We start from the raw sequence: 19,839 nt of genomic DNA, 5'->3' as shown, positions 1-19,839 counted from the left end.
CAGCCAGTGCAGCTGGAGCAGTACTGGCATAATATAATCTCATTGGCCAGCCCCCATTACAATCTTGCTGCCCTGTTTTGGACCAGCTGAAGTTTCTGGACCGTTTTCAAAGGCAGCCCCACATATATCAATTTGCAGTAATCCAGACGAGAGGTTATCAGAGCATGGATAACTGTAGCTAGGCTATCTCTGTACAGATAAGGGCACAGTTGGTATATCAGCCTAAACTGTAGAAAAGAACACATTGATTTGACATATCAATGGGGGATATTTTTGTTATTGGCTGTTACACACGAGAACTAAAAATGGAGCCTCCAGCTACAGAGGCAAGATACCTTGAGCACTAGTCATCTCTAGAGGGGATCGTTCCCTCCACCCAAGGCTGGCCCTACCAGCGGGCAGAGTGAGGTGACTGCCTCAGGCAGCTGACATGGAGGTTATGAAAAGGCAGCCAAATGTTAGTTATTTAATTTATTATTAGTGTTACACTTGTGCACCCCGCTTCTGAGTGGTGAGAAGTTTCAGGGGTTCCAGCTTTTACGCAGAATTAGCACCCTGAGGAAGACCCTTGAGACTTGTGGCATTTCTATCATATAAGGTTTATTCACACAGATCTTAAGATGTGGGTCCACAGCATTACTACTCCAACAGATCCCTGCTTCCCCTCAGCTGTCTAAGGGTTTCCTGCAGAAAGCTAAAATCAGCTCTCTCTTCCAGCTTAGATCTACTCCCAGCACAACTTGCCTTCCTGATATACAGCTTGATACACTCAGGCCTCACTTGCCCTCTCCCCTTGGCCTAGTTGAACAAAAGGTTACAAGCTCAAGACCTGGTTCACACATAATGCTAACCCATGGATTATTTAACCCATAGTTAAACCATAGTTTGTTGCCCTACCCAGGCTTTGTCTGTCAGATGATTGAATCAACTGTGATTTCTTTTCTTAATCCCTGGGTTGTTTGTTTCCCTCCCTCCCTGAATCCCCAGTGCCTCTGTGGTGCTGTAGTACTGGCATGTAGAGCAGCTGGTGTTTTTTTTAATCACTCTTACCCACCACCTCTGTAATCTGGCGAAACAACCTATGGACAACCCACAGTTCTGGCTGCAGATGTAATGACAACCCATGGTTTAAACAACCCAGAGTTCACAACTCAACAATAAAACATGGGTTCTCTTTCTTGGTTGTTCATGGTTAACAGACTATGGTTTGTTAGGATGGCTGGGTTCGCACATCACAACAACCCAGGATTCAACAACCCATGGGTTAAATAAGCCATGAGCTAGCATTATGCCTGAAGCAGGTCACAGAGCTGGAGTGGAGTGGGGATCCTGAATGTCTTTGCAATGAGAGGCACTGAGTCTTAAGGGAGTCCTGGAAGATAATTTAGACTGACCCCAAATGCATAACACTTTTTTTTGCATTTTTACTGCCAGGGAGGGCAAAAGTTATTTGTTTCTCTGCCTCAGGTGCCAAAATAATTTTACCAGCCTTGGGTATTATATGCCTTGACAGGATGGACTGTGGTGGGAGCCCAATCTGGATGGGGGGCCCACTGGCACTAATTGCTTTTTTAAAAAATTAATGCAACACCAGCCTACTAGGACTGTCAAATGATTTTAAATGTTTTTAGTGTATTCGTTGCCTGGCTTTTAACAGATGGGTAACATTATATTTAAATACATTTACTTGTTGCAGTCTCAGCAAAGATGCCTTTTTGAGGATCCTGAAGAAAAAGGATTGCTTAGCTTAGATCTAACACGATTTACAGTTTGATCAACCAAAGCACCCACTTGTTGCTAGAAGAAAAAGTCATCTTTAATATATTCTTCCTTCTCCAATTAGTATTATGGAATAGCCCCTATTACAGTACTCACCAACATGTCTCCAAAGAATCAAATAAGTTCAAGATTCATCAGTATTGTGGAAGAACCAGATTTAAAAGACATTTTGACAGGGATTTTAATTTAACACTGCCAGCTTCAACTTCCAATGATCCCTAATCATTAGAAGGAAAGAGACGGTAGTTTTACCCTGAAAGCCTATGATCTTTGCTAGCTTTGGAAATAAATTGGAAGGAAATCTCAACTTTAAGTTCCATTTTCATCAAGTTTGGCTCAGGAAAGGAGGGAGTGGGCGTATCTGCATGGTGTACAATGTAGTGACAGATCCGTTAAAAAGTCTTGCCTATGTAGATTCTCACAAGTGGGCTGTAGAGTAGGAAAAGCAGAAGCAAAGCAGAGTCTACCTAAGAATTGTTAGGCATGGATGGCACATTTCCATTTTCTGGATAGAAGCAGAGGGGCTTCTTTAAAAAGGGCAAGAAAACATCTGAAACCCTAATTTAAAACAAGTCCTACCCCGCCCCGCCCCCAGACCAACACAATAAACATGCTCACCTTCCACTGTCCCAACACTCTCCTTTTTTTTGTCATGCTCTGCGTCCTTCTCTCATTTACACATGAAGTGTAAAATAACATCTTATTTGTTTCTATGACGTATTGATATATTATATAACAGCTTGTATTATAACAAAATGTAATGTTATAAGACTCAACAAAACCCATCTCTGTCTGCTGTGGAGCTGTGGAACAATACTTAATACTGAGCATTCAAAAGACTTCACAAACAACATTTTACAACAACTATTAGGGTAGGCCAGTATCATTATCCCCGTTTTACAGATGAGGGACTGAGAGTGAGGAATGGTAGCTTCCTTGAGACTACCTTCTGAGTTCAAGGCTGTGGTGAGATTTTAGTCAGGGACTTAAATTCTGGTTTGAATTGTATTACTGGTGTTAATGTTGTACCTTCAGTGCCTTGGGGCAGAAGAATGAGCCATAAATGTCATATTTATTTGTTTGTTATTTAGATTTATACCCTGACCTTCAAATACATTGTGAGGGCAGCTTACAATAAATATAAAAAATGTGGGAGAATAATACAGTATACAGTAAAATAAACTAAAGCAGCATAAAAAAAATATCAAAACAATCCCAGAAAAATAGATCAACGAAAGTTTAAAAACCAGGGAAAATCTTTAAAAGGTCTTCACCTGGCACTAGAAAAAAATCAGAATGGAAATCAATCAGGCAAACCTCTCTGGGGAGAGCATTACAAAGGTAGGGTGCCACCAGTGAAAAGGCCCTCTCCTGGTAACCACCTCAGATGGTGGGAGAATCTGGAAAAGTATCATAACCAAATAAATAACCTTTGACCTGTGCTGAGTGTCCCCTCTGCCTTGGTGCTTTTCCTCCACGACCCCATCAGTAGGCGGTCAGGGATATTCAAAGGCAGCTGTTCTCACACACCATCCCCAGTGGTATACGAGCAGAATAAGAGGAGAGTGTGTTTGTTGTCTGTGTACATTGGGAGACAAACGCACTGGGGAGGGCAGAAGGCAGCTGTGCTGTCTCCAGCAATGACTGCAGAGTACAAATCAATGTACAGCAAAGAGAAGAATCAATTTCTATAATTAAATCCCAGCTTGTTTCATTTTTATTTAGTTAGAGGACTCTTTTTTATTTTTATTTTTTGGCAACCCCTTTTCTTGCACGGTTACAAGGGGCCTCTTTTGCTACAGCTGGTTTGCTCTGACGCCTGGTACCACGGTTAGCTCTGCAGCGTCTACGCTTAGTTTCACGGCAGCTGGCTGGAGCCGGATGCCTTCTCAGCAAGCAGCCTGTGGCTGCCGGAGCACCAGGCAATGCTCCCCAAGGTCCATTTCCTAAGAAAAAGATGCTGCTACCATAAAGAGACCATTGTGGGGAAATAAGTGCAAAGATCAGCTTTCCTGTATCCGGCACATTAAGGTTCTTCACACAGACACAGGCAAGCAAAGCAAGTTGAACTTTCCAATGCGAATGCTGATGTTGGAGTTGGTTTTGCAGATAATCAAAAAGAGCTTGAGAAAAGTGGTTTGAACCAGGCCACGACTCAAAACATGAGAAAGTACAAAAGCAAAGAGGGATGCCCTGAGGGCAGGACATGGTGGTTGTTTGCATAATAGCCTGAAGATTAGGGCAGCCTTCCCCAGCTGGCTGCCCTCCAGTTGTGTTAGACTACAGCTCCCATCATTCCCAGCCAGCATGGCATGATGGCTGGGAATGAGATGGAAATTGCAGGCCAACACTTCTGGAGGACATCAGGCTGGAGGTGGCTAGTCTGGGGCACATTAAGATCCATCCTCAGGATCCCAGTGCACTTGATAGTACCAGCATTGGACAACTCACTTCCAAACTTAAGGAATGTAGAGGAAAAGAAGGCTTGGGAGAGGCAAGGTAGGTGGTTCCTACCTAGATGGTGAACATCCAAGAAGAATGCCAGTTCTGGCACCGGGAGGATAAAACCAGAAGAGATCTGAATGGGGTTTTCAGTGACCAAGTAGCAGGGTCACTGCCCTGGGGGCACCTTGCCATCTCCCCCCACCTACCCAGCCAAAAGAGCTACTATTTTTTAAATCAGTGTGTACCTTATAACATTAAATCGAGGTAACATGTTGAATAAAGCTCAATATGTGGACATTTAAAAAGAAATAACTAAGCATACATCTATGCTGTCCCATTAACCCTTTGAATGGAAGCCAAGGAGTGATGGGGCGATGGGCTAGTGAGGTGTTAATGGCTCTAGCAGAAGTCTTCCACACCTATCTACTAGACAGGCACTATAGTGCTAAGGGGAAGCAAGTGTTCCTATATGCATCTCTCCATTTCAAAGAGCAGGAAAGAAGTGAGGTGGGGTGGAGGACCCCAACATTCAGTTGCTTTGTTCCCTTACCCTCACCCTGGCCAAGGGGTGGACCTATTTATTTATTTGATGTATACCCTGCGTTTCTACCAAAAAATGACACTCAAGGCGGCTTACAAAGACAATGTCAAATAGATTAAAACAATAGAACACATTATAAGACAATAAAAACAATATTTGTCTGCAGCCTATCCCGGATTTGATTCCTTAGACCTGTGTCAGCACCACTTGCTCTTTTCCCTTTACACTCTTCAGCACCTACACGGCTTCCTCCTCTGCGTTCTAGAGGTTAGGCAACTGGAGACTGTCCTCACCGACCATCTCCAAGTCAGTCTCCAGGCCTCAGGCCCAGCATGCAGGACAAAAAAACCCATCTGTTCCAAAGGATGGGACAGCCCTCCGCTACCCTTCTCTCCCTATACTTACAGCTCCTATGTACTCTGGGACCCCTGTTTCCCATAAGACCTAAGGATTCCAGCTTTCATGGTTAGCAAGGGTCAAACAAATCTAGTTCAGCATTCAGCTTAAGGGTCACAGGTCGCCCAGGACACAATGGTAGCAGAGCTGGCCTTTCACACAGTGGCGAACAACCAGAAAGCTCCTGGTTTGAATCGCAACTCAAACATGAACTCAGTGGATAGTCTTAGGCAAGCCGTTCACTCTCAGCCCCAGCCCCTCTGCCATTTGTAATATGGGCCTGTTTTACAGAGTGATTTTAAGGAATAACAGAGATGAATAAAACATCCCTATAGCTTAGGAAAGAGTAAAGATAAATACAAGCCATTATTGTTTCCTCATAATTGAGCATATGATTCAATAGGTGTGGTAGGGGATGTTTTAGATAGGAAAGGAAGCACCTCTTCCTCATAGAATAGAATAGAAGGGTTGGAAGGGGCCTATAAGACCATCGAGTCCAACCCTCCTTGCATCCCCCCTTACTCAGTCCTGCTCATCTTATCCCCCTCACTCCATCACCTCACTTCTCTCACCCTCCCCTCTTTTTCCATTCTCCCTCTCTCTCTTTCACACACAGAGCCCCTCAGCCTGTTCCAACTTCCTTCCCCTCCTTGCTGGAACCTACTGGCAACTGATCCTCCTAATTTACCACCCTCTTGTGGGCCCAGTCTTTTGCAGGCTGGCCTTCCATCCCCACCACTCAGAATATGTGTGGCCACAAAGGGAGGAAAGCTAGGCTTGGCTAAGTTGCTAAGCAGCCCGATGAGGGTACTTAGCCAGAGCACTGCACGCCCATCCAGTTCTTGAGTTGGGTGTGGACACCACCACCACTCCAACCCAAGAACTGGCATAGACTTGGTTCACACAGCAGTTTGGGAGCAAGCAGGAGTGGGTGTGCTGGCTCTTGACCACTCACCCATTTCTGGTATGCTAAACAATGCAGGGATGCTCTGTTCCAGGGTTGTTCTCCATGACATTCAAACTGGAATTCTAGGTTATTGAAGGAGAAACAAACCCAGAGCTATAATCCAAGAACAAAGCATGGTTTACAAGTCTGGGTTGTTCTTCCCCCAACAACCTCCAATTTCGGTTTCAGACACCATGGAGAACAATCCAAGGACGCAGTGGCCCTTGATTGTTTTTTGCACCAGAAGTGGGCGAGCAGTCAGGAACTAACAAACTGGTTCACTCCCAAGCAATGCACAGTTAACCACCCATGGGTTGTTTCATCATGCAAACTGGGTGGTTGACTGGGTTCACACAACATGATAATTCACACTCAAGGGTTGAGTATGGGTTGAGGGTAGATTGTCATTGAACCATGAGTTGCTGTTGAAACATGGGTTATCATGGTGTCTGAATGCAGCTGCGATAACAAATCATGGTTTGTTAACCATGAACAACCACAGTTCACAATCCAAAAACAAACCGTGGGTTCTCTTCATGGTTAACAAACCATGGCTTGTTAGCATGGCTGGATTCAGACAACACGATAACCCACATTTCAACAACCCATGGTTCAACGACAACACACACTCAACCCTGGAGTGTGGGTTATTATGTTGTGTGAACCCAGTCATTGTCTCCCTATCCCTTCCCGAAGTGAGTACTCCAACTCTAGTTTTCCTCTCATGCTCTACAGCAGGGGTGGCAAACATCCCACTTGTCTTGTGGGAACTACTTTGTTTTTTACTAGAACCTTGAGGTTCACCAACCAGAGTCAGGGGTAAAACAGTGGCTCAGGCAGGCGAACGTATGCTAAGAATTAGGGAGCAGGATGCCTCGGAGCACATGCTTACCAGGAATTAATGGTCAGTACCAGAACCAAGCTCTCAAGTCCTTTCATGCAAAAATTAACTCCTAATGTTTTCCCCAAGTGTTTTTTTTTCAGCAACGGTTTAAGTGGAGGTGGGGAAGCTTTTTAGTTATTAGCTCCTAATATACCTTCTGCCCTACTAACACTACTAAAGCATGACAAAGAGATAGCATTTTGGGAACTAGCACAAACACACACACACACTGCCAAAGCTCTTCTGGTAGGAGGTACCTGGCTCTGAACTAGGAGGCTGTGCTCCAGGGTTAGTAAATACTGGGAGACTATTTCCCTGTGTCTTTATCTACTATTCGAAAAGTGGCTTATGCTGGTGGCCATCACATCTGCCACTGGAGATGCATTCCACAGATTATATACATGCAGAGTTAAGAAGTATCTCCTCTTCTTCTACTTAAAACAACTGTTATGAAGAAACATTGGAAAATGTGTCTGTTTTTCTCTGGTAAGCCTGTTCATTGCCTTGCTGCCCCCCACCAACTCCCTCTCTGACTCACACCCTTTGGATCTCTTCCTTTCTTTTTGCTCAGTAAGGCAGCTGCTTTTGGAGGACATTGTCCTGAAAGGTGGCCTAAGAATATCTCAGATCAATCAATCCCTTGTCCTTTGGACAAAGTCCTTGTCCTCCCCAGCTGATTCTGAATCTAGACAAAAAAAAAGTTCTGTACCTCTCAATTATATTATACAAGCCAAGCAATGCAAAATTACATCCATTATTTGCATATTGGAGCCCAACTTGCCTAGAAAATTTTCTTCCTTATCCCATCCACCCCAAGATAGTATCTCACAAAGATTTATTGTTTGTCATTTGCCTTTATTATAAGGCTGTCCCTTCTTATTTTCAAATCTTCCACATTGCTAGTAGATCAAGGCCAGGCATTCAAAAATGACAATCGTGGCTGGGAGTGAGGGGGCAGCGGTGGGCAGGAAAACATAGAACTTTTTGGAACTGGCCAACCCTTCCTTGGGACATATAGGCAGATCACACATATAGGAGGAAACAGCAGTGTCAAATTTTGTCTGTTGCTTCTGTCAAAGGTAATGAGCAAAAGAAGCACAATCAGATTTTGTCACAGAAACATGCTAGTGGGTTGTTGCCTCTCCAAGCCTATAAGTAAACCTCTTCTTTTTGGAACTCAAACAGGGCTAGTTCAAGTTTGTTTGTTTGTTTGCTGCTGCAGCAAATTAATTTAAATCACACACACACACACACACACACACAGAGAAAGGTCTTATTATATGTCAAGTAGCATAGCAATAGAACATGAAATGGGCATTAAAAGTAGGACTATACTGCAATTATACTCATATTTATTGTTAACGTTGGTCACTCCTTTACTTCCTCTTTACAACTTATATCTATGTCAGAGCCTGCCAGTGAAGATCAGAAGGCTCTCAATCTGTGTCCCTTAAATACGGGGAGGGGGAGGTAGAGGCAGCACGGGAGCTGCTAAGCTGCTTCTGTGCACCCCCTCCAAAAGTGCAGGTACTCTCCAAGATATTTGCATAGTGGAGGTAGGACCCCTGGAATTCTGGCGACCCAGGCAGTTGTGTAGTTTGTTTTTATGGCTGGGCCAGCCCTGCCCCCAACATCAACCGTCTCTCCCATCCTCTTAGTGTTCCCCTTCAGAAACAGGACCCTCATCCCAAGCCTTCTCAGTTCAAAACACTATTGTGAACCTCAAAGGCACATACAACCCACTCACAAGTCCTTCTCTTGAAAGGCCCTGGCACATGGTTGCCACTTGAGTGGCATCGGGGTGAAAAGAGAGAACCTTACAGGATGATAAAATAATTACTTGTATCCAAAATGCCTCAAATGCATACATGTGTGCAGACATAACCTGTCTTCTTGTGTATATGAACAATCTCCCAGGAAACGTGCCTCTTAACCATTCATCGTACATGCCCACACATAGGCAACCTGTACTCTTCACTAAGGTGAGGGGAGAAAGAAATCAATGCATCCTTTTCAGTCTCCTCTCCCATACCTGTGAGATATTCTGATTTGGGGTTCTGCACGGATGCTCAAGAGGAAGCAAAGAAGCCTCAAGTTGACAATACAACCTGAAATTCAAAGGTTCTCCCTCTCTGTGATCACACTCAAGCTACAGAGAAAAACAACACTTCTCCAGCTAATTCTTTTTCCTTTTCTCTTTCTCTTCCTTCTCTCTCACTCACTTTCTCTCTTCAAGCCCCTACTGCCTTCATTACTTAACAAAGCACTCAGCAACAACCATAATCTCCAGGAAAAATTAAGGGGGAGGGGAAATAGCAGCACGACCATCTACAAACTGAGATCAGCAAGCAAATCTGATGTACCTTTTTGAGCCAGGTGGCTGAAAAATAAGATAACAATGGGGCTCCACCACCTATCAATATCTGTCCATCCTCCTTCCCCTTCCCCCTCTATTTTCAGCAATAATTTCTAGGGCAGCAGGTTCTGTAGCTAGTTAATCTCCCTGGAGCTCAGCAGCCTTGACAACAACGGGGTGGGGGAATATACAGACCCAAAGAAAGCAGTGTCCACACAACTGCTCAATGTTGCATCTTAAAATACCCACCCCCAGTTCTCACTTAAGTGGGAGATTTGCTACTCAGAATTCTACCTTGCCTCCCCACCACAAGGGGCAGGGGGGAGCTTCTCTCACCCCACCACACCCCCTTTTTCTTTAAAAAATAATCTCAATTTCATATATTTAGATTCAAAGCAAACACCAGCACAATCGGCTAGCAACACAGCCACAGCGGCAGGAGCATCATACGGTACCGGTGGGTTGGGAAAGAGAAAGGAAGGATTAAAAAAAAAACACCAATAAAAAAAAATACCTGCTACTTAAGAATGGATGAACATTGACATGCCTTGAGATGGTGTATTTCCCATTGTTGTCCTGGCTTTGTTCCTCAGGCTCCGTCTGTCTCTCTGTCTGTCTGTCTTTCTCTCGCCGACTGACTCAGGCCCAACCAACCATCAGAGATCGGTGGCAGAAGTGCAACAAGAGAGTGCGGGTGAGTGTGCGTGTGTGTGTGTGTGTGCGCGCACGCCTTGGCAATAGTACAAAGGAACAGAATGGGCAAAACACATTAGCTCATGATAGATTAATGTGCTGGGGGGAGACACACACTCTCTCTCCCCCCCTTCTCCCCCTCTTAAAGGCCCCTACCTTTTATTCAGAGATGGGTGTCTAGCAGAAATGCCAGGAAGATATCATGATAATAATAAATACAAGGGCGGTGCATAATTACTGGCGTATGCCATGTGGCAGCAACGCAAAGACAATCTGCGATTTCCTTCTCTCTCTCTCTCTCTCTCTCTCTGTCTCGCAGGATTGCACAGGCAAACTTACTGAAAGGGGAATCCAAAAAGTGCTGCAGCCACCTTCATGTTAGTAAGGTTGCCGGCTAACATACATTTGTAATCAAGAAATGGGACTCAGAACTTAAGACCACCAGATTCAAGTCCTGTCATGACGTTCGGCAAGTCAGTCCTTCCCAGCCTCAGTTCTCCTGCTCTGTGAAATAGGAATAATATATTTTTTCCACAGCACATCTGTGAATCTGTGTACAGACTGCTTTACTATTCCCATCATGTTTGCTTTTTCCTCAGGACAATCCTTAGGTTAGTTGTGGCTGAAACTTGGCAATCTGCCCAAATCACCTTCATGGCTGAGGGGGGATAGGTGCCTAGGCTTTCTGCTGTTCCAAACCCTACTTTGCAAGGCTATCAAGAAGACAAAAGAATGTAAAGAGTGCAAAGCATGCTTGGAAAGATGCATTTAAACCACACAGGGAGAGACATACAGACAGAGAGTGTATCAATGGAAGCTCTACAGATCTGCTGTCACTCACAACCCCCCATCTCCAGATGGAAATTGATATTGATTTACTGCAAGGGACAATTTCATCAGAAAAGAAAATTGGAGGGGGGTGATGGGTATAGGAGGAGGAGATGGAAGAAGAAGCCCAATGCAGTTTCTTTGTTATAATCATTTTCCCCAGACATGTGACAGCTGTCAATCATGCCATAGCAATCTTCTGTCAATTGTTTTCCAATTCAGCATTCATTTCATATAATTATCAGCAAAACAGCAGCAAGGCTGAATCGAGCTTTCTAGGCTGAAATCTGATTGATTTTCTTCCAGAACTGTAGGTAAGACTCCCTCTCATTTAAAAGCAAGCTTCTAGCCCTCAAGACTGCTGGAGTGGGAGGACTTGTGAAGGCAATGTTTGCGGAGATTTTTTAAAAATAAAAAGAATCATAGGCGCTACCATATACCTGAAGGCCTCCTAAGGCAGGGCTACAAAAGGCACATTGAATGGTTTGCTGCTGGCGATCAGGTTTTCTGCAACAAGGCGTTTGTTTTAGAATACCTGGGAACCACATGTAGCCACCTTGAGTTCTATAATGGAAGAAAGGTGGGATATAAACGTAATAAAAAAATAAAATTTTAAAATGACCACTAAAATGACCAATTATTTGCATTGCTAATTTCTCATTGCTTCTTTTTTGTGTTGTACTGGGTTGCATGCATCATGTGAAGTGATTGGTAGAAAGCAGTTGTTTGCATACTGCTGAATCACTATAGAAGATAGCACTTTGCACCCTACTGATTGGAGGAGGCCATTAAATGAACAGAAGGCGCTATCATACTGCATTCCTGGCTGGAGGGAAGCTCATTCTCTTTTGGCAGCATTATATGGGATACAGTAATTAATTCCTGTCTTAAACTGCATGTAAGCAAGTTTCAAACGGTAAGGCTTCCTAATGGACATGCTTGGTATTACTTCCATACAGGAAGTAACATGTAGGATCGCACTGACAGAGGCCAATTGCTCAGCTGATGGCTATAGAGGGAACTAAACCCAGGTCTCCCAGGTCAGAAACAAGCAGTTCTAGCTGCTGTTCCATATAAGTTCTCAAAATAAATGAAATTGGTGTGTCTTATCGAAGTCCTGCCTTGTCAAGTCCTTTCTGTAACTTCTGTAAGGCCCTCTTGTTGAACTGAGTTACAAAGGTGGGGGCAAAAGCAGTGTAGAGGTGATGCACAAAGAGGTTACATGACACAGGGACGTAAACAAAATACTTTAACGGTATTCTAACATCTTCACTGGATTCTTATTGTCTTCCAGGCACAAGGAAGAATGCTGGTTTTTGACCTATAAAATAAGGCCTACAAACCTACAAGCCACTACTCAGAGCTACAGCCCACCGTCAAACCCACAGCCTGCTGCTCATACGCAGCACATCAGCAATTTATTTATTATTTATTTAAGAAATTTATACCCTGCCTTTCCCTTTATAAATAATCCTCAAGGCAGCATATAATAAACATTCATAAAATAAATTATACAACAATGGAGAATAATAAAACAGCACTGCAAACTAAAGCCAACAGCCACAAGGAAACATAACAGCCACTCTTGTTAATTAAAAGCTTAGGAAAACAGTACAGTCTTGGCTTGACATCTAAACTAATTTGTATTATTTATTTATTACATTTCTATCCAGCCTTTTTTCCCCTTGAAAGGAACCCAAGGCAGCTTACATGGTCCTCCTCCTCTCCATTTTATCCCCACAGCAACCTTGTGAGGTAGGTTAAGCTGAGAGTCAGTTACTGGCCCAAAGTCACCCAGTGAGCTTCATGGCTGAATGGGGAATATCATAGAATCATAGAATAGTAGAGTTGGAAGGGGCCTATAAGACCATCAAGTCCAGCCCCCTGCTCAATGCAGGAATCCAAGTCAAAGCATTCCTGACAGATGGCTGTGCAGCTTCATCTTGAATGCCTCCAGAGTGGGAGAGCCCACCACCTCCCTAGGTCATTGGTTCCATTGTCGTATTGCTCTACCAGTCAGGAAGTTTCTCCTGATGTTCAGCCGGAATCTGGCTTCCTGTAACTTGAGTCTATTATTCCGTGTCCTGCACTCTGGGATGATCGAGAAGAGATCCTGGCCTTCCTCTCTGTGACAACCTTTCAAGTACTTGAAAGTGCTACCATATCTCCCCTCAGTCTTCTCTTCTCATGGCTAAACATGCCCAGTTCTTTCAGTCTCTCCTCATAGGGCTTTATTTCCAGTGCCCTGATAATCTTTGTTGCCCTCCTCGGAACCCTCTCCAGTTTGTCTGCATCCTTCTTAAAGTGTGGTGCCCAGAACTGGACACAGTACTCAAGATGAGGCCTAACTAGTGCTGAGTAGAGGGGAACTAGTACTTAATGTGGTTTGGAAGCTATACATCTATGAATGCAGCCCAAAAGAGCATTTGCCTTTTTTGCAGCCACATCACATTGTTGGCTCATGACTAGAACCCAGTTCTCCCGACTCCCAATCCAACATTCTAACTACTACACCATACTGGTTCTAAATTGCAATAATGATGGCTTGCCATATGTCAAATGGACCCTTTGATTTTGCAGCCCCAGATTTACACGCCTGGAGTGCCATATACAGCCATGACACCATGAGTTTAACAGGCCTACCCTAAACGCCTGACATGCATCATAAGAAACTATTGACTCTTCCTCCATGTCCCATCAGCTTCACAAATATCAAGTTCTCTCTTAGAAATGCCCTCCATATGCCAGCTTTCCTCAACAAGGGTGCACAGAGAGGCATTCTTGGTGGCTGCCCTCAAATTCCTTCCCCACTGGAGAATTATCAAAGCCAGAGCTGAAGCATCTTCCGAACATATTCTAAGCAGGGCTACGTATATTTTTTACCCTTGCCAAGCAGATTCTAGCCTTTAACGCCAAAACGACTGGTTGGAAAGTGTGTGGGCAATGCTTAGCAGAAATCTTAGAAGCCAAAGGGGCTAAGCAGGATTCCAAACTGGAAAGAGGCTGGGCCTTCTATGCTCAACATAGCTCCTCGCCCTTCCCCATGAGAAGTAGAAGCAGAAAAAACAAAGGTATGCAAAACTGCCTGATACACAGAATTCAGCTTTTCTCAGTGAAGAATAGTGGAAAATTATGCATTCCCCCCAGGTAGCAAAAAGTATGTACACAGGCCTGCTTATGTCCCATCCCACTAAGATCAAACATGCTCTTAGCAACAGCAACTGTACACCATTTTCAAGACAACCAAGGACAGGCATTCTTGGTGCCTGTCCTGTAATAATGAAAGTCCCTCCCCACTTTGGAACAATCTTTTGGAAGCATTCTATCATGCTTACCCTATACACCGTGTTTGGACTCTGGGTTTAAACCAGTAGAGGAAGGGGAATGTTATCATCTATTACCATTTTAAATGCTTAAATGGAATTGGATTTCTATGAGATACTTTATATTTGATTTTTAACAGTTTAATCCTATGCATGTGTATTTGGAGTAAGCCCCATTGAGTTTAAGCCCCATGGTCACTTACTCCCTGGTAAGTGACCATAGGATTGCAGCCTAAATCTATTATCACCTGCCTTGAACCTTTTGGAGGGGAGCAAGCAAAGAGAGGGAGATTTATTACTAACAACAAGAATTCGGCATTTCTACACTGCCTTTGACCGTTTGAAGAGCTTCACATAACATTATTTTGCTGCAATCCTATTTTCTTGGATTTTTGTGAACCACCCAGAGAGTCTTGGCTATTGGGTGGGATAGGAATGAATGAATGAATGAATGGACAGTCTGGTAAGAGAGATGAGTATTATTATCCCCATATTGTAGATGGGGTGTGCTGAGGCTGAGAGAGTAGTGACTTGCCCAAGACCACCAAAGTAACATGTACAAACACGGTATTGCCCGATTCTTCACTCAGTTTCTTAGCCACTATGCTACACCAGTAAGACATGTTAAAAGGAAAGTTCTCAAATATCTCCTATTTCAAGAAACTGTAACAAATCATTAGAGATCTGACAACACTGTTCCACAGCATTCCTTCAAGGTAAAATACGGAAAAAGAGTACAGGTGCTGACACTACCACCCGTTTTAACATGAATTATACCCCTTCCACCCCCTTTGTTGCTCTAAGCCATACACTAGCAAGCAAAACTGGTTACTCACAAAAGGAACAGCCAAGGCAATGTAGACTGGCGCTAGGCTCTGCTTTGAAGCCGTGGTGAGCCGGAAGCAGGCCTGGGAAATTGGCGTGCTTTGTCTTTTTTCTCCTGGCATTTGGTAACTGTAATTTTAGGAGCACGTTGAGACAGGTGCATATGGCGTCCGCTCTTCTTGGGGCTTCCAAGGAGATCAGGTATCCACCTCTGGGAAAACCAGATAGTGAGAATAAATTAAAAAGAGGGAGGGTGGGGTAGAGAGGAGGCTGAGTAGTGTGGAGAGGTCTTCCCTGGAGGAGATTTCTCCATCACTACAAAGCAGGTGTCTGTGGATGGGTGTGTTTAGAACTCCCATCACACATACACACACACACACACAAATACACTTGTTTTAAGAACAAGCAAACAAGCAAAAGGAAATAAATCAATGAATAATTGAAGAGATGATCATTGATCTTTTACATTCTGGCCGTCTAGACCTGGCTCACAGAGTGAGTGAGGGGCCCCCAGAAAAAGGCGGTTCTTCTCAAAGGCTTTTTGCCAGGTCCATAGCAAAGAAAATTCCACAAAAGGAGAGGGTAAATTTTAGATATCACAATAATCAGCCGCTTGAATCAGTGGCCCTCAGACCCATTCCACCCAGGTCATATTCTTCTTCTTGCTGGTGCTTCTCTTTTAGCACTCAGACGCCTAATGTACTACTACTATTTTATTTATATCCTGCCTTTTTCCGAATCTTCTTCTTTTTTCTCTTCTTGCTGCTCTAAAGCAAATGACTGGGAAGGATACATGAGGAACCATACTATTTGAAATAATCTGTAATATGGGGTTATATGCTGCTTTACTTTACAGGGTTGGCATAAGGATAACATATATAATATAATTTGAGTATAGGAAAAAATATTACTAAATAATAATAAAAGGTATCTGTAATAATGATTACTATTAGGGCCATAAGCACAGGAAATGGGTGGACCCCATCCACAGTATTTTATTTTATTTTGTTTATTTAAAACATTTAATCCTGCTCTATATCATTAAATGCGTACAGGGCTGCGTACAGATAAAATAAATTCAAACAGTATAAAACAAGACATAGTTCAAACAGCTAAAAGCATATTAAACCATTAAATAAGCTAATATCAATTAAAAATATAAAACAATAAGGGCACAATCCTATGCATGTTTAGACAGAGAAAAAGCCTACAACTCCCAGCATTCCTCAGCCAGCAAGGCTGGCTCAGCCTTGGTGGCTGAGGAATGCTGGGAGTTGTAGGCCTTTTCTTTGTCTAAACATGCATAAGATTGCGCTCTAAAATAATTAAAACAGCATGCAACTTTAGGGAATTCAATTAGCCTACAAAGCCTTAAAAAAAAAAAAAAAAGCCAAGTTTTAACTTGGCACCGAAATGAAACCATCGGCTGCACCAATTGGGCCTTCAAGACCAAAGCATAAGGTCTCAGCATCTGCCCAACCAAGCCAACCCCTGACAACAGGTGTGTCTCCATTGCCATACCATCCTTCCTGCTCATTCAGACCTTTCCTTCCAATCCTTGTTTCTTCCATGTAATATAGATGGTAATTTTGTGTTGAGAGATGCACTTGTTCATCTGGCTAAGGGATAGTGACCAGGCCAAGGTTGCCCAGTGAGCTTCATGTCTGAGTCAGGATTTGAATTCAGGGTCTTCCTATGGCAGTCTAACCACTAGGCAGATCCTACTGACATAAGAGAAGCCCTGCTGGATCAGACTAAAGGACTATCTAGTACTGCATCCCATTTCCCACAGTGGCCAACCAGTTCCTTAGCAGAAACTCACAAGTAATATCTTCATCTGGGAGCATCTGATGGGGGGGGGGGGCCCGCTTCTAACATCCCTTAATGCCTGAGACCTTAAACCTGCAAGGAACCACTTCCCTCCCCCACCCCACAGGAGGAGGAGGAGGAGGAGGAATTACCAGAATTAGACACCAGGAGTGGCAGCAAAGACCTTTGAGTTGAGGGGTGTGAATCAGGTCACCAACCTCCTCTTTGCTGTCCCGTGCAGCGCAGTTTGAGGCCATTCCGCTGTGCCGCAGGACACTGCTCTACCTTTTAGCACCGCCTCTTTAAATCCGTTCCAGCCCCATTTGTGGGCCCAAACTCTGACTCTCATTAGGCCTTGCTTGGGGATGTATGGTCACTGCTGAGTTTTGTACTCTGCAGGATTGGTGTCCTGCTATTCCTGGGAGCTAGCCCTGGGTCCCATGTTACCCCAGTCAGACTCAAAACTGCTTCCTACTCATTTGGTACCTGCCATATTATTGCCTTCGTCTCTCCAAAGAGCTGCCCAGCATTTCAACCAGGATGAGCAGGAAACCATCAGGTTACCAAGCTTGAAATGTTCACCTGCCGTGAGATGTGTGTGGATAGAAGACAGCTTCAAAAATGTTTTATGCTCCTTATTGCCAACAAGCATTAATTTCTTTCTAAAATGGAGATGTTAGGGCTGTGTCTGGAAGCCACATCCTCCAAGAACTGTCTCTTAATCCCAGATGGTAATGGCAGGTTAATCATACTGCTCTGTTTTATTGTTCATCTAATGTTTTTAATGTATATTATTTTATACTGTTTTTATATTTTATGTATTTTTTATGAAAACCACTTGGAGATTTTAGGATATCAAGCAGTATACAAGTAGTTTAATTAATTAATTAAAGAAATGAGAAACTACAGTTACTGATGATGGAAAATGTACTCTAGGCATGCTCAGAGGCATGCTCATTTTTTGAAGTATTTCACATGCTTAAGCATTAAGGCATAGCATTAACAAGAGCTTTAGGGCTAGGTCCCGTATATGAACCATAACACAAGCTCAATAAACCTCCTAGTTTTGTTGCCTACTTGGGAATGCAAAAAAAAACAAGGCTTGCCAAGCACATTTCAGGCTAAAATTTGTGGCTGGTTGCCTGCATTTGGTTTGGTGGATCACAAGTTGTGTAGGCCATAGAGAGGCCTAATGTCAGTGGATTATTGTGAATAAAGAAGGTGATATGGAAATAATTGTTATCTGCCCAGAGCTAAGGTGAGCTACAACACGGTTCTGTGCATTCTGCAAATTCAGCACCAGGAGAATTTCCGTTCCAGTTTTTAAAAAAAGGTTTCTAATCCTTCAGGTTGGGATAATAGGTTTGAAAGCATGTGGGCAATGCTTGGTGAATCTCATTGAGAGGAGAAGCGGAGATTTCCAGTAGATCTCTGCAGAGCCCTTTGCCTTTCCCAATGCATAGAAGAAATCAGCAAAATAAAAGTAGGCAGAACAAGCAAATACATTCAGTTTTTAATTTGTATAGTTTGTATAGGCCTCAAAACTTAGTGCAAACTGTTATTGTTCAGAGAGTATATACACAGATGTGACTGCAAATCAGAAAGAAAGGAAAGTCTGAATCCTTTTGAGGTTTCTGTATGAGTCAAGGCCCTTTGAAAATTTTGCAAGTGCTTCCGAAGACTACAGGAGTTTTTGATATTTGGGGTAGATCTTTAGGATAATGTTTTGGAAAGAGGTGAGAAGGGAATGTTGCAAGTTCTTTTTGAAAATATGGCTTAGCCCTGCTTAATCTGTAGAGCTAGCTGCATGTTTGTGCATAAGGAAAGGCACATTAACACACCTGTGTCCATGCCACTGTTGTTAGGGTGAAATTACAGGGACGGCAGTGTAACCAAGGGACAGATGCGCGTGGGAAACTTGTGTGGGAAGACTATATATAAAAAACCATGAGTCACTCGCTTTCTCCCCTCCCAACACACTCAATGATTTTATTGCTTAAAATAAAACACATTTGTGGCATGTTTCATGTACCTTCCCCACCCCCTGCCGTTTTGCACACATGGGATTGGGTAAAGAGGGTTTATGTCTTGTGCAGGCCCAATTAAGGCATTTTGCTGTCAAAAGTAGCTAATCTATACAATCCCATTAATGGGATGCCGCAGCACAGTTGAAGCTAAACAGATAAGGACTTGATTGTGTTGGACCAAATGGGAGACCCAAGGAAGAGTGGCATAGATGTATAAAATGCAAAACTGCAATCCAAGAGGATTGCAGTGTTTCACAGATGCTGGTGTACAACTCTTGGGTAGTTCACAGCTCAAATATTGGTCAGCAGATATAGTGATGGGCCCAGAACCAAAGTGGCCATGGTCAGAATGAAAGGTGGGATGGCAAATAGGCAGGCCTGGGGATACTTCCTGATTAGCTTGCAGCAATGCTGGTAGGAGTACAGGACTCACCATCTTAGCTGCAAGGTTTGCTTGCAACCTGGAGAAGCCACCATTACCTTTAACAATGCTGCAGCTGGAGAAGTATTCCTTTCCTGGGGGGGGGAGGGGGGGACTTCAGGACCATGGAAAGTGAAGCATGTTGGAGTATTATCTTGATTTTCAGGGAATTGGCTTTGGTCCGTCAGGGACACAGAAAGCAAGAAAAGCCAAGTGTACCGTACCATTAAAATCCAGTTTTCACAGGTCACAGCGTGCTTCAAAGGAACATACTAACCGGTTTGGTGAGGGAGTAGAACGGAACGTCATCAACCTGGCAGGGGCTGCTCAACCAATGAGAGAGGCTTCATTTCCACCCCTGTCCAGGCTCCCCCCTTTTGCATGAAGAAGCCAAAATTCCTTATTCACCAGTGCAGCACCTGAAGGCTCCCTATGAGAGCACCACCACCCCAATTTTGCCCCATTCCAGAAAACTGTCACAGAATTATTGCTCTCTCCCCTTTCCCCAATGTGCACACTTTTGCCTGAAGAAGCCAAAATCCCCAATTCTCGAGTGCAGCATCTGAA

At 43.6% G+C, this 19,839-nt stretch overlaps 1 long non-coding RNA gene across 1 annotated transcript in view; it reads right to left on the bottom strand.

Moving 5' to 3' along the window:
• The window catches only part of LOC146341084 (uncharacterized), a 110,755-nt gene extending 100,591 nt beyond the window's left edge, over positions 1-10,164 (bottom strand). The window contains exon 1 of the long non-coding RNA XR_014783823.1: positions 9,894-10,164. This is a non-coding gene — a long non-coding RNA (uncharacterized LOC146341084). The remainder of the gene's footprint in view (positions 1-9,893) is intronic.
• Positions 10,165-19,839: the final 9,675 nt, after the last annotated feature.

This window comes from Heloderma suspectum, chromosome 6 (assembly GCF_057233095.1).
Source record: "Heloderma suspectum isolate Gila_16-S chromosome 6, 16-S_ref, whole genome shotgun sequence".
NCBI classification, from domain to species: Eukaryota; Metazoa; Chordata; class Lepidosauria; order Squamata; family Helodermatidae; genus Heloderma; species Heloderma suspectum.
Note: the sequence above shows the minus strand (reverse complement) of the source record. Positions and strands in the feature narration are given on the sequence as shown.